Here is a 14,363-nt window from a genome sequence, read left to right on the forward strand (position 1 = left end):
TATATAATGCATGATTTGAAACTATTCTTACATTTCAAGATAGTGATTTCACATATGTTTATTACTTGTTACTCATAAGTCAGTCATATGAACGATTTTTAAAGTGATACTAATTTAGTAAACTAAAATATCTAAAACCAATATCAACTAGTTCAAAGAATCCAAACATAATATAATAGAAACCCTCAACAGTAACCCTAAACAATCATCAGCAACCCTAAACCATCAACATTAACCCTAAATCCTAATAAGAAACATTTTTCAAAACAAAAATACTTATTTACATCTTTTTTTTTTCAAAAAAAATGTACATACGGATCAACTTGATCCATATGTACAAACCTACTTCCTACTTCATCCGTAAGCCTAAACCTATTTCCTTCAAACAATTGCGGATCAACCACATCCGTAACAAATTAAAAACAAGCAACGGAATAAACAACCATTAAAGGGGAGAATGAGCTTACCTCAACGGTGGACCATGTACACAATGCCAATGGAGGAGAAGAATGATCAAAGCCCAACAAAAATGACACCAAGGGAAGGGAAGAAGAATAGCGGCAACACAAACGGAGGTAGGAGAAGAAGAATAGCGGCGACACAAATGGAAAATCATTATGTTGTTGTATGGAAGGCGTAAAATGGTGTTGGGTGCATGAAAATCTTTTAAATTAAGGCCAGGGGCATTTTTGGCCTTTCACATTAAATGTTGGGTGCACCAGCATTATGCTGGATGCACCTAGCATCACCCCAGTGCTTAGAGCTAGGAACGAGTACAACAAAAGGGACCAGCATAATTTTCATTTTGGTGGTAGCTTTCTGTGAATATCCTTTGCGGCCAATATGTCATTTTTTGTCAGAATTATTAAAATTTGGTATTGGCCTAGGCATTGCATGGGTTTTAAAAAAAAAACTTAAATATATTTTTAATTTCTAATAAATACAAAAAATTTGTATTTACTCCCTAATAAATTTTTCTTTGCATTGGGTTGCTAATAAACTAATTTTATTTTTGATCGTTGATACTTTCTTTTAGTCCATAATAAATTAGCGAATCTTGTGTTTTATTTCTAATATTTTTTTTCATTTGTTAATAGTCAGAGCTAAAACAAAATTAGCTAATTTATCAGAGATTAAATATAAAATTTGTTAATTCATCAAGGACTAAAATAAAATATCAAGTAATAAAAATAAAATTGTTGTTTTACTAGGAAACAAATGAAAAAAATAAGGTATTTAATAAGAATAAAACACATCTAAGCCTATAAATAATTTTGAGATATATATTTAAATATTTTAAAAATATTACATTCAATTATAAAAGTAATTCAATGTAAAATGTTTGTTGGAATTATACGAAAAAAACATTTAAAATAAAATATATCCATTGTATAAATTATTTGTAAATTAATATTAATTTGTATGTGATATAATTTGAAGATGTTAAAAGTGTTAAAAAAAGAAATAGTTTATTAAATTATATGAGTAAAAAGTGTAAAAATATTTGTTGAAATTATACTATAAAATTAACATTTGTCAAAATAATATTATTTATACAAATTAGAAAACATTAACATTATGTGAATGATGTATCTTTATATATATATAGGAAGTAGGTGAGCAATATTGAAAATATCTTTATTTATATAAGCTGCAGTTGAAAACACAGATTTCCATTCATCGATTCCACTGCTCCCTTTCCTACCATACAATGGCATTAGAGTGCGTTGGTGGTGCTGTTCTTTCTTCTTTCCTCGGGGCTGTATTTCAGAAGCTGGCTTCTCCTAAGTTCTGGATTTCTTTCGTGGAACAAAGATCGATCAGAAGCTGCGGAAGGACTTAGAAAACAAGCTCCTCTCCATCCAAGCTGTGCTTGATGATGCTGAACAAAAACAGTTTGGAATTATGCATGTGAGAGACTGGCTTATTGAGCTCAAAGTTGCCACGCTTGACGTAGAAGATGTCTTGGCTGAAATACAACACTCCCGACTCCAAGTTCAACCTCAATCTGAATCTCAAACCTGTACTTACAAGGTACCCAAATTCTTCAAATCTTTCTCTTTTGGTTCCTTTAACAAGGAAATTAATTCCACCATGAAAAAAATCCTTGATGATCTAGATGGTCTTGCAAACCAGATGGATCATCTAGGTTTGAAAAAGGCCTAGTGATCTTGTAGTTGGATCAGGATCTGGTGGTAAAGTGCCACAATCAACATCTTTGGTAGTAGAAAGTGATATTTGTGGCAGAGATGGTGATAAAGAAATGATCATTAACTGGCTCACTTCTAACACTGATAACAAGCTATCAATACTTTCTATCGTGGGCATGGGCGAGTTGGGTAAGACCACGCTTGCCCAACTTGTATACAATGACCCAAGAATAGAGAATAATAAGTTTGATGTCAAAGCTTGGATCTGTGTTTCAAAAGAATTTGATGTTTTCAACGTATCAAGAGCAATTCTTGACACGATTACTGATTGGACTGATCATGGTAGAGAGCTAGAAATAGTTCAGAGAAGACTAAAAGAAAATTTGGCAGATAAAAAATTTCTCCTCGTTTTGGATGACGTTTGGAACGAAAGCAGGCCTAAATGGGAAGCTGTGCAGAATGCTCTTGTTTGTGGAGCTCAGGGAAGTAAGATCCTTGTCACAACATGCAGTGAGGAAGTTGCTTCTACCATGTGGTCAAAAGAACACAAGCAGGATCAATTACAAGAAGATTATTGCTGGCAATTGTTCGCTAAACATGCATTCAGAGATGATAATCTTCCATGAGATCCAGGATGCCCAGAGATTGGTATGAAGATTGTTAAAAAATGTAAAGGACTTCCTCTGGCCTTGAAGTCAATGGGAAGTCTATTACACAACAAACAATTTGCCTGGGAATGGGAAAGCGTGTTGCAAAGCAAAATATGGGAATCCAAGGACAGTGATATTCTTCCTGCTTTAGATTGAGCTATCACCACCTTCCTCGCCATCTCAAGACATGCTTTGCTTACTGTGCTTTATTCCCCAAGGATTATGTGTTTGACAGGAAGTGTTTAATTCAGTTGTGGATGGCTGAAAATTTTCTAAACTGCCATCAATGTGGTACGAGTCCAGAGGAAGTTGGCCAACAGTACTTCAATGATCTATTATCAAGGTCCTTCTTTCAACAATCAAGGTCCTTCAATGATCTATTATCAAGGTCCTTCCTTCAACAATCAAGCAAATATAAAGAAGGATTTGTCATGCATGACCTTCTAAATGATTTGGCAAAATATGTTTGCGGGGACATCTATTTCAGGTTGGGAGTTGATCGAGAAAAAAGTACACAGAAAATAACCCGTCATTTTTCAGTTTCAATCATTACCAAAGAATGTTTTGATGGGTTTGCAACTTCACGTGATAATAAAAGTGTTGTGCCAAGATCAGATAAACTTCACAAAAGAATAAAATTCTTGTATGAACAAGAATAAGCAAAATGCAGAAAGAAGATGAACCAAAAAACTGCACAGAACTCACTGCAGCCACTTTTATTCAATCTCTGCAGAATTTCTCTGGTTACTCTCTAGTTACAGAAAAAACTCTCTTGATCTAGGCTATACAAGAAGATGAAATAGAAGCACTATTTCAAGCCTAACTAACCCAACCAACTTAAAACTAATTAACTGTTACATGCTATAACAGAATAACAAAACAGAAAAATACTAAGTTGGTAAAGATTAAAAGAACTAACTAATGGTTGTTAATGAACCAACATACAAAAATTCTTCACCTTGGTTCAATAACAAAACATTAATAAAAAACAGTGGCTGCTGCAGAAACAGGATTTAATCATCCTTCAGCTGAATTAAGTTCAAACAATGGAAAAACTTGCTACTTGGAAGAGCCTTTGTGATCATATATATCAGAAGGATTGTGGTAAGTTGAAATCTTCTTGACCATAACTGATCCTTGACCAATAACTTCTCTAACAAAATGCAGCTTAATATCAATGTGCTTTGTCCTCTCATGATGCACAAAATTTCTGGATAAATCAATGGCACTTTGGCTGTCACAGTGTACTGTGATCACTTCATTTTGTATCTTCAGCTCCTTTGCAATGCCTTCAAGCCACAGAGATTCTTTCACAGCTTCTGTAAGAGCAATATACTCAGCTTCAGTGGTTGATAAAGCCACTACCTTTTGAAGGCTAGCTTTCCAACTAATTGCAGTGCCAAAAGCAGTGAACACAAATCCTGTGAGGGATTTCCTTGAATCTAAACAACCAACATAATCTGAATCTACAAAACCTTCAATAGCAGCTATTCTTCTGCTATTCCTAGCTCCACCATAAACCAGAACTCTTCCAAGTGATCCTCTGATATATCTGAGTATCCATTTCAGGGCTTGCCAATGTGTTTTGCCTAGATTTGCCATGAACCTACTTACTAAGCTCACTGCATGAGCTATGTCAGGGCAAGTACAACATTAGCATATGGAATACCTTCCATGTAAATTATATCATCATGTGTCTTGGGTGCTTGACTTGTGCTGAGCTTAAACTGCTGTGACATAGGAGTAGTTACAGGTTTGGAATTTGACATTCCAAACCTTTCAAGAACTTTTTTGAGATATAACTCCTGGGACAAATACAACAATTTCCTTTTTCTGTCCCGTTTGATTTCTATTCCCAATATTCTCTAGGCTGCTCCCAAATCCTTCATTTCAAATTCCCTACTCAACTCAGATTTCAATTTTTCAACCTCACTCTTGTTGTTACTTGCTATCAAAATATCATCAACATATAATAGCAATATCATAAACTCAGCTTTAGAAAATTTGAAGTAAACACAATTATCATAGTGACTTCTATGAAACTGTATGTGAGCCATATAAATTCATCAAATCTCCTATTCCATTGCCTGGGGGACTGCTTTAGACCATACAAGGATTTGTTTAATTTGCAAACATAATCCTCTTTACCTTTGACTTCAAACCCCTCGGGTTGTTTCATCAATATCACCTCATCAAGCTTTCCATACAAAAATGTTGTCTTCACATCCATTTGTTCTAACACAAGATCAAATTCTTCCACCATAGCCATAAGAATTCTGATTGACCTGTGTTTCACTACAGGAGAGAAAACTTCATTGAAGTCAATTCCCTCTTTTTGAGTGAATCCTCGAGCAACAAGTCTAGCTTTAAATCTGTCTGGTTCAACTCCTTGGATGCCTTCTTTTTTCTTGAAGATCCATTTGCAGCTGACCACTCTAGAACCAGGGGTTTTTTTAATCAATTCCCATGTATGGTTCTGATGGAGAGACTTAATCTCTTCATTCATGGCACTTAGCCATTTTTCTTTCTCCTTACTAGCTAAGACAACTTTAACAGTTTTTGGATCTTCCTCCAAAACTTCATTGGCAGCTACCAGAGCAAATGCTATTAGATCAACATATCCATGTCTCTTAGGTTGTTTGATTTCCCTTCTGATTCTATCTTGAGCCAGCACATAGTCAGCTTCTTCTTGTTCCTCTTCTTCATATTTCTCTTCATCAAGAGGCCAATTAACAGCTTGTGTTTCAACATGTTTATCCTCAGTCTCCACCTCAAATTTTAATTTTTCAGAATCAGTTTCCTTACTCTGATCAGTGCTGGACTGAACCATGCTAGGCTTAGTCTTGTAGGCCATTTCAGCTTCATTGAAGACAACATCATGACTCACCAAACACCTCTTAAAACCAGCCTCCAAACACCACAGCTTATACCCTTTTACTCCCTCAGGATATCCTAGAAAAATACACTTGACAGCTCTAGGTTCCAATTTATCTTGCTTGATGTGAGCATAAGCAACACAACCAAATACCTTTAGTTGTTTTAGACATGGTGGATGGCCAGACCAAATCTCCTCAGGGGTTTTGAAATTCAGAGCTGTTGAAGGACACTTGTTGATGAGATATACAGCAGTCATTGCTGCTTCAGTCCAAAAAATCTTGGGTAATCCTACACTCAGCAACATACATCTCACTCTCTCCAAAATGGTCTTGCTGAATCTTTCAGCTAAACCATTTTGTTGAGGGGTGCCCGCAACTGTCCTGTGCCTTGCAATGCCATTCTCTTTACAGAAATCATTGAAAGGTTCAGAACAGAACTCAAGACCATTATCAGTACGAAGCCTCTTGATCTTCCTGCCTGTTTGGTTTTCCACAAGTGTTTTCTAGCTTTTGAAGTTATCAAAAGCCTCATCTTTTGTTTTCTGAATGTAGATCCACAACTTCCTTGAGTAGTCATCCACAATGCTCAAGAAATACCTTGCTCCAGAATGAGAGGGAGTCTTGGTTGGACCCCAAAGATCAGCATGAACATAATCAAGGGTACCTTTTGTTCTCTGCTGTCCAGCATTGAATTTGGCTCTGCAGGCTTTGCCATAGACACAATGTTCACAGAACTTTAATTTTTCCATTCTGTCCCCACATAGCAACTTCTGTTTTGCCAATTCAATCAACCCTTTCTCACTTACATGGCCCAACCTCATGTGCCATAACTCAGTTTTTGATAAAAACTCTTCCGGTTGTAGAGGCTGCAGAGCCAATTACAACTTCACCATCTACAGAATAGAGGTCATTCTCCATAATTCCCCTCATGACAACCATGGAGTCTTTAACTACATTTAATATTCCTTTTTCACCCTTGAACACATACCCTCTTTTATCAAATTCACCAAGAAAGATTAAATTTCTCTTCAACTCAGGTACATATCTGACCTTTGTGAGAATTCTTTCAGCCCCATCATGAAACTTGAACCTTATAGACCCAATTCCTTCAATTTTGCAAGGCTTGTTATCTCCAAGGAGTACTAACCCATCTGCTTGATCAGAAAATTGTTCAAACCATGATCTGTTTGGTGTCATATGCCATGAACACCCTGAATCCATTATCCATTTAGTTTCTGGATTCTTTTCAGACACCATCAGTGCCTCTGCAGATTCATAGTCATCATCTTGAACAATTGCAGCATTTCCTGAGTCCTTCTTCCTATTGTTACTGCCACCATTTTTCTGCCTTTCAGGATAAACTTTCCTTGTATGACCCTCCTTTTTACAGTGATAATATTTGATTTTGAAGATGTTTCCTTCACCATTCTTCTGATTTTCTGGCTTTTGCTTCTTTTTATCAAATTTACTATCTTTCTTGAAGGTCTTGCCTCTTGCTGTCAGCCCTTCACCACTTGTAGAGGACTTCTTTTCTTTTCTTTCATTCAATTCCTTTGAATTCAGAGTAGCCTGCACTTCATCAAGAGAAACATAATTTCTTCCAAACAATAAAGTCTCTTTGAAATGAGAGTAACTCTTAGGCAAAGAGCACAACAATAACAAAGCTTGATCCTCATCATCAATAGTGACATCGATATTTTCAAGATCTAGAATCAGTTTATTAAACAAATCCAATTGTTCTCCTACTGATCTATCTTCATGCATTTTAAACGAATACAAAGACTGCTTTAGGTAAAGACGATTAACTAAAGATTTGGTCATGTACAAACCTTCAAGCTTTGACCAAACCCCAGCAGCAGTTGTTTCCTTAGAGACTTGCCTCAGCACCTTGTCTCCGAGACTGAGGATAATTGCACTGTGTGCCTTCTGCAGTAGTGCTTTCTTATCCCCATCAGCCATCATCTTTTCAAGTTTGGCTTCTCCATCAAGTGCTTCCACCAGACCCTGCTGAACAAGAAGAGCTCTCATCTTCAATCGCCATAGCCCAAAATCATTTTGCCCTGTGAATTTTTCAACCTCATACTTGGCCGAACCCATTTCTTGAATCGAACTCAAAAAATCGCTCCACGCTCATCGCACCAATTTGTTGTGCCAAGATCAGATTTTACTTCACAAAAGAATGAAATTCTTGTATGAACAAGAATAAGCAAAATGCAGAAAGAAGATGAACCAAAAAACTGCACAGAACTCATTGCAGCCACTTTTATTCAACCTCTGCAGAATTTCTCTGGTTACTCTCTAGTTACAGAAAAAACTCTCTTGATCTAGGCTATACAAGAAGAAGAAATAGAAACATTATTTCAAGCCTAACTAACCCAACCAACTTAAAACTAATTAACTGTTACATGCTATAACAGAATAACAGAAAACAGAAAAATACTAAGTTGGTAAAGATTAAAAGAACTAACTAATGGTTGTTAATGAACCAACATACAACAAAAAGGTTACGTACATTTATGCCAACAAGTAGGGAAATGAATGGAGATTACCATCATTGGCAGTGCAAGATGTCGATACATGAATTGTTCTCCAAGTTTAAGTTCTTACGCGTCTTATCTCTGTCTCACTGTTTAGACATTGAAGAGCTGCCTGACTCTGTTTGCAATTTTAAACATCTTCTTTCATTAGACCTTTCCGATACTGGCATTAAAAAACTACCAGAATCCACATGTTCACTCTACAAGTTACAAATACTGAAGCTGAATGGTTGTAGATATTTGAAGGAGCTGCCCTCAAATTTGCATAAACTCACCAATTTGCGTGTTTTATCTTTGTCTTCGTGTTATGACCTTACAGAAGTGCCCAACTCTGTAGGCGATCTTAAACATCTTGGTTCATTAGACCTCTCCCGTACTAGCATAAAAAAACTACCTGACTCAACATGTTCACTCTCCAACTTGAAAATACTGCTGCTGAACGATTGTAGAAATTTGAAGGAGCTGCCCTCAAATTTGCATCAACTCACCAATTTGCATCGCCTTGAATTTGTAGCTACTGAAATTATAAAGGTGCCACTGCATCTGGGAAAGCTGAAGAATCTTCAAGTATCCATGAGTTCTTTTGATGTTGGCAAAAGTAACGAGTTCACTATTCAGCAATTCGGAGAGCTCAATCTTCTTCATGAAAGATTATTTTTTAGGGAGCTGCAGAATATTGAGAATTCCTCAGATGCATTAGCTGCAGATTTGAAAAATAAAACACGTCTTGTGGAACTAAAGTTAGAATGGAATTCGGACTGGAACCCTGATGATTCTGCCAGAGAAAGGGATGTAGTTGTAATTGAGAATCTACAACCTTCCAAACACCTGGAGAAGTTGTCAATCATCAACTATGGTGGTAAACAATTCCCAAATTGGTTATCCGATAATTCTTTATCAAATGTGGTGTCCTTAGAGTTGGACAACTGTCAATCTTGCCAACATTTGCCTTCCCTTGGACTTTTGCCATTTCTCAAGAACCTTGAGATTTCAAGTCTTGATGGGATAGTAAGCATTGGTGCTGATTTTCATGGGAATAGCACTTCTTCATTTCCATCGTTGGAAAGATTGAATTTCTACGATATGGAAGCATGGGAAAAATGGGAATGTGAAGCTGTGATAGGTGCTTTTCCGTGTCTCCAATATCTTTCTATACAGAAATGTCCAAAGCTGAAAGGTGACCTCCCAGAGCAACTTCTTACTTTAAAGAAGCTAGAAATTAGTGAGTGCAAACAACTTGAGGCTTCAGCTCCCAGGGCTCTAGAACTATACCTAGAAGACTTTGGAAAGCTGCAACTTGACTGGGCTTCTTTGAAAAAGCTCTGCATGGGCGGACACAGCATGGAAGCATCGTTGCTGGAAAAGTCGGATACTTTGAAAGAACTGGAAATTTATTGTTGCCCGAAACAGCATGGTGGAATGTTTTGCGATTGTGAAATGAGTGATGATGGCTGTGACACTCTAAAGACTTTTCCGCTAGATTTCTTCCCAGCACTCAGGACCCTTTGTCTCATTGGCTTTCGTAATCTACAGATGATTACACAGGATCACACCCATAATCATCTTGAAGTTCTGGCATTCGGTAAGTGCCCTCAATTAGAATCATTGCCTGGAAGCATTCATATACTGCTTCCATCTCTGAAGGAGCTACGAATATACGATTGTCCAAGAGTTGAGTCGTTCCCTGAAGGAGGTTTGCCATCAAATCTAAAAGAGATGTGACTCTATAAATGCTCGTGGGGACTCATGGCCTCACTGAAAGGGGCTTTGGGAGACTATCCCTCTCTGGAAACCTTGGGGATAGGTAAGCTGGATGCGGAATCTTGTCCTGATGAAGGTTTGCTGCCACTCTCTCTTACTTGTCTACGCATCCGTGATTACCCAAATCTGAAAAAACTGGACTACAAGGGGCTCTGTCAGCTCTCCTCTCTCAAGGAATTGATTCTTCTAGACTGCCCCAACCTCCAACAGCTACCAGAGGAGGGTCTTCCCAAATCTCAAGCAGCGTTGCGAGAACCTAGGAGGCGAAGACTGACCAAAGATTGCTCACATTCCAACCGTGGATATTTGGTAGTATATGGTAGTGATGCTGATTTTTAAGAATTATCATGAAACTTTTTCTTTTTTAGTTAATCTCAATTATCATGAACCTTTTACACGATTTGTACTTCAAGGAAATTACTAAATAATTGTTTTCTTACACTTACATAGTTATATATGCATTCTGTGGGAGACAAGTTTTTTTTTTATTCTTTTATTACTGAATAAAATATTTCACATTTAAATTTATTTATAATTTCTTACCAAAATTTATTATGTTATTGATGACAAATTTTTGGTATATTGTTTAATAATATGAAGAGATTACTTCTAAAGATATAACTACTATTTTTATAATTAAAAATATTATTTTTTAGGCTTGTGAGTTTTAACTAATAACTTCTTTAAGATATATATTTTTTTATTCATGGATATAATGAAATATTGTATTCACTTCCATAGATCTTTGATTATAAATTTTTTCTTTTACTCAAATCGATAAATTTTAATATGGTTACCTATGTAATATATGAATACAAATATGGATTAATATGATAAAAATAAAATAAATAATAGTTTAAAAATATAATTTTTTATATAACCACATTAAGAAAATGTTTTGATACAAAAAAGTTTAAACATCCCAACTGATTTGTCTTAGTATATGGTTACTGTGATGGATACAGATATGAATTAACCTAACATAAATAGGTTAAGTAATAATTTTAAAAATATAATTTTTTATACTTTCTATTTGAAAAGAAAATGAAAGGTGTTTTAATATAAAAATAAACATAAACTAAAATATGATAAATATCTAAGACTCTTGCAATAAAAAGTCCAAATGATTTTGTATGATACTCGTGTGTGATAGATAAATATAAATATGAATTAGGATAACATAAATATAATATATAATAGTTTATAAAATATAATATTTATAATTTCAAATTAAAGAAAAGAATGATGCTTTGATATAAAAAAATTTAAGCATCATTCATATAAAAGATGCACAAATTAATTTAAATATAAATATTTTATAGTTTCTTAATATAAAAAAAACACCATGATTATTAAAAAAAAATTAATATCCAAATTAGTTTGTTCTAATTAATATGGTTACCCGGGTGCATAAAGAATATAAAGATGAATTAATCCAACAAAAGAAGAATATATAATTGTTTAAAAAGTATAATTTTTTATAGATTCATATTAAAAATATGAAGGATATTTTAATTTAAAAAATATAAACATCATTCTTATAAATAATTTATACATTAATTTAAGTATAAATATCTAAGAGTCTCTTAACATTAAAAAAAATCAATGATTATAAAAAAATCACTCAAATGAATTTGTCCTAATATAATTACCTATGATACGGATGGATAAAAATATGAATTATCGAGATCAATATCTTGTTAATTAAAAAAAATTATAACAAATGATTATAAATAAATATTTGTCTTTAAATAAATTTTTCATATTTAATAATAGAAATAAAAAACTTTAAATTTATAGTCAAATGAAATTTAATTCATTTTTAATAACAACTAATGATATATCGATGTTTTGAATCATGTTTTAACAATTGACGTATAATTTATGAGTCATCCAGTAATTTTTCCTAAAAGTTTAGTTACTAACTTTCTTTAAAAACTTAAATTTTTTTCGTTTCAATGTTCTATTAAAAAAATTAATAATTTGCTAATTTTTTAAGTGTTTTTGGAAAAATGTATCTAATTAAAGTTTTCTTTAAAGAAAAGATAAGCTTTCCAACCATCCCCATAAAAAAAAACATATTGTTTAACCATCTCAAGAGTTTACTTCTAAGAGATAATTGTTTTTCTTACATCATAAAAGTTTGTTATAGTTAAAAGTGATGTTATCTCTTAAGTTTTACTTGTGTAATATGGAATTTATTTGTTACAACATGAAATTCTATACTCAAGAAACATTGTTTTTCACCAATGATGCCATTTAGCTTAATATTGAAATCAAAAAAGCATTTACACGTTTAGTTGTAAATAGTTTCAATCTTTATTAGTTTTGAAATATTCACCAATGAGTTATCTAAAATTTTGGGTCAGTAAAATGAGTATATTTAAATATACTTATCTTATAATTACTATTACAACTACTACTTTCCTAATTAAAAATATTACTTCTTAGGCTTGTGAATTTGAACTAATAACATCTTTAAGATACTTTTTTTTTCATCCATGGATATAATGGAATAATAGAATATTGTGTTAACTTCCATGAATCTTCGATTATAAAAAAAATATTTACTCAAATCGATAAATTCTAATATGATCACCCATGTAATACACGAATATAAATATGGATTAACGTGACATAAATAAAATATATAATAGTTTAAAAATATAATTTTTTATATCATCAAATTAAGAAATACAAAAGAGACTCAAGGAATTTGTCTTAGTATATGGTTATCTAGATAGATGGATATAAATATGGATTAATTTAACATAAATAGATTATATAATAATTCAAAAAATATAATTTTTTATACTTTAAATTGAAAAAATGAAAGGTGTTTTAATATAAAAAGAAACATAAATTAAAATATGAAATATGTAAGACTCTTGCAATAAAAAATCCAAATCATTATATATATAATCATCGAAATAAATTTGATTTTGAATGGATATCCATGATAAATATAGATATTAATTAGGGTAATATAAATAATATATAATAATTTATAAAATATAATTTTTATAATTTCAAATTAAAAAAAAGAATGATATTTTGATATAAAAAGAAATTTAGATATCATTCATATTAGAGTTGTATGAATTAAATTTAAATATAAATATTTAAGAGTCTCTAAACATAACAAAAACCCCAATGATTATTAAAAAAATTAATCATCCAAAAGAATTTGTCCTAATATAATTTACCTGGGTGACATAAATGAATATAAAGATGAATTAATGCAACATAAAAGAATATATTATTGATTAAAAAGTATACTTTTTTATAGTCTCATTAAAAATATGAAGGATGTTTTGATATATATAAAAATAAAAAAAAACTTCATTCTTATAAAAAATTTATTCGTTAATTTAATTATAAATATCTAAGAGTCTCTTTACACCACTCAAATAAATTTGTCCTAATTTGATTACCCATGTAATGGATTAATAAAAATGTGAATTATCAAAATCCGTTAATTAAAAAAATAATAAATGAAATATTTGTCGTTAAATAAATTTTTCATATGTAACAACAACAAAAAAAATTAATTTTATAGACGAATGAAATTTAATTCATTTTTAATACTAACCAATGGTATATTGATGTTTTGAATCATGTTTAAACAATTTACGTGTAATTTCTCAGTGATCCATTGATTTTTTTTCAAAAAGTTTATTTACTAACTTTGTTTAAAAATTTAATTTTTTCCCTTTGGATCTTGTATAAAAAATTTTAATAATTTGCTCAATTTTTTAAGAGTGTTTCCGAATATGTATCTAATTAAAGTTTTCTTTAAAGAAAAGTGAATTTTCCCAAAAAAATTGGAGTAAAAATAATAGATCAATAACGTATTAATAATTATTTTTTTAAAATCTTGCTTAAAATAAATAAGTAATTTAATTTAAGAATTAAAAAAAATAAGTCTTTCACTCTGTTGTATCTATTCCCTTTTTCACTTTACATGTTTTTAAATAAGAATTGTCATATTTAAGCTGCTATCAGGCCTAGCCTTTTTGATGATTTTTGAAAGTATATATTGAAAAATACAATGCTTATTTGATGGAAAATTTCATATTAACTTTCCTAGACCGAATATTTAAGCCGAAAAAGTATAAATAAAAATTAATTAACTTTTATCATGGCCACAAAACTCACAGTTCGAGACTTATATATATAGAAGGTTTCCTTTGATTTTGTATTGTATCGTTTGTTGACATACTTCAAGAGAGCACAAAGGATTTTTATTTGGTTCATGTAATTAATATTTAATATGATTATTTTATATTATTTGTTTGATTTAATTGTTAAACTTTAAATAAATGTCATAGCTCTTGAGTTTAAAGGCTAAAGGAGTATATTAAAATAAGATCAAACTTCACAATTAAA

General features: G+C 32.2%; 1 pseudogene; it reads left to right on the plus strand.

Moving 5' to 3' along the window:
* Positions 1-1,652: 1,652 nt before the first annotated feature.
* LOC114387046 lies at positions 1,653-10,395 on the plus strand (annotated as a pseudogene).
* Positions 10,396-14,363: the final 3,968 nt, after the last annotated feature.

Source organism: Glycine soja, chromosome 15 (genome assembly GCF_004193775.1).
Source record: "Glycine soja cultivar W05 chromosome 15, ASM419377v2, whole genome shotgun sequence".
NCBI lineage: Eukaryota > Viridiplantae > Streptophyta > Magnoliopsida > Fabales > Fabaceae > Glycine > Glycine soja.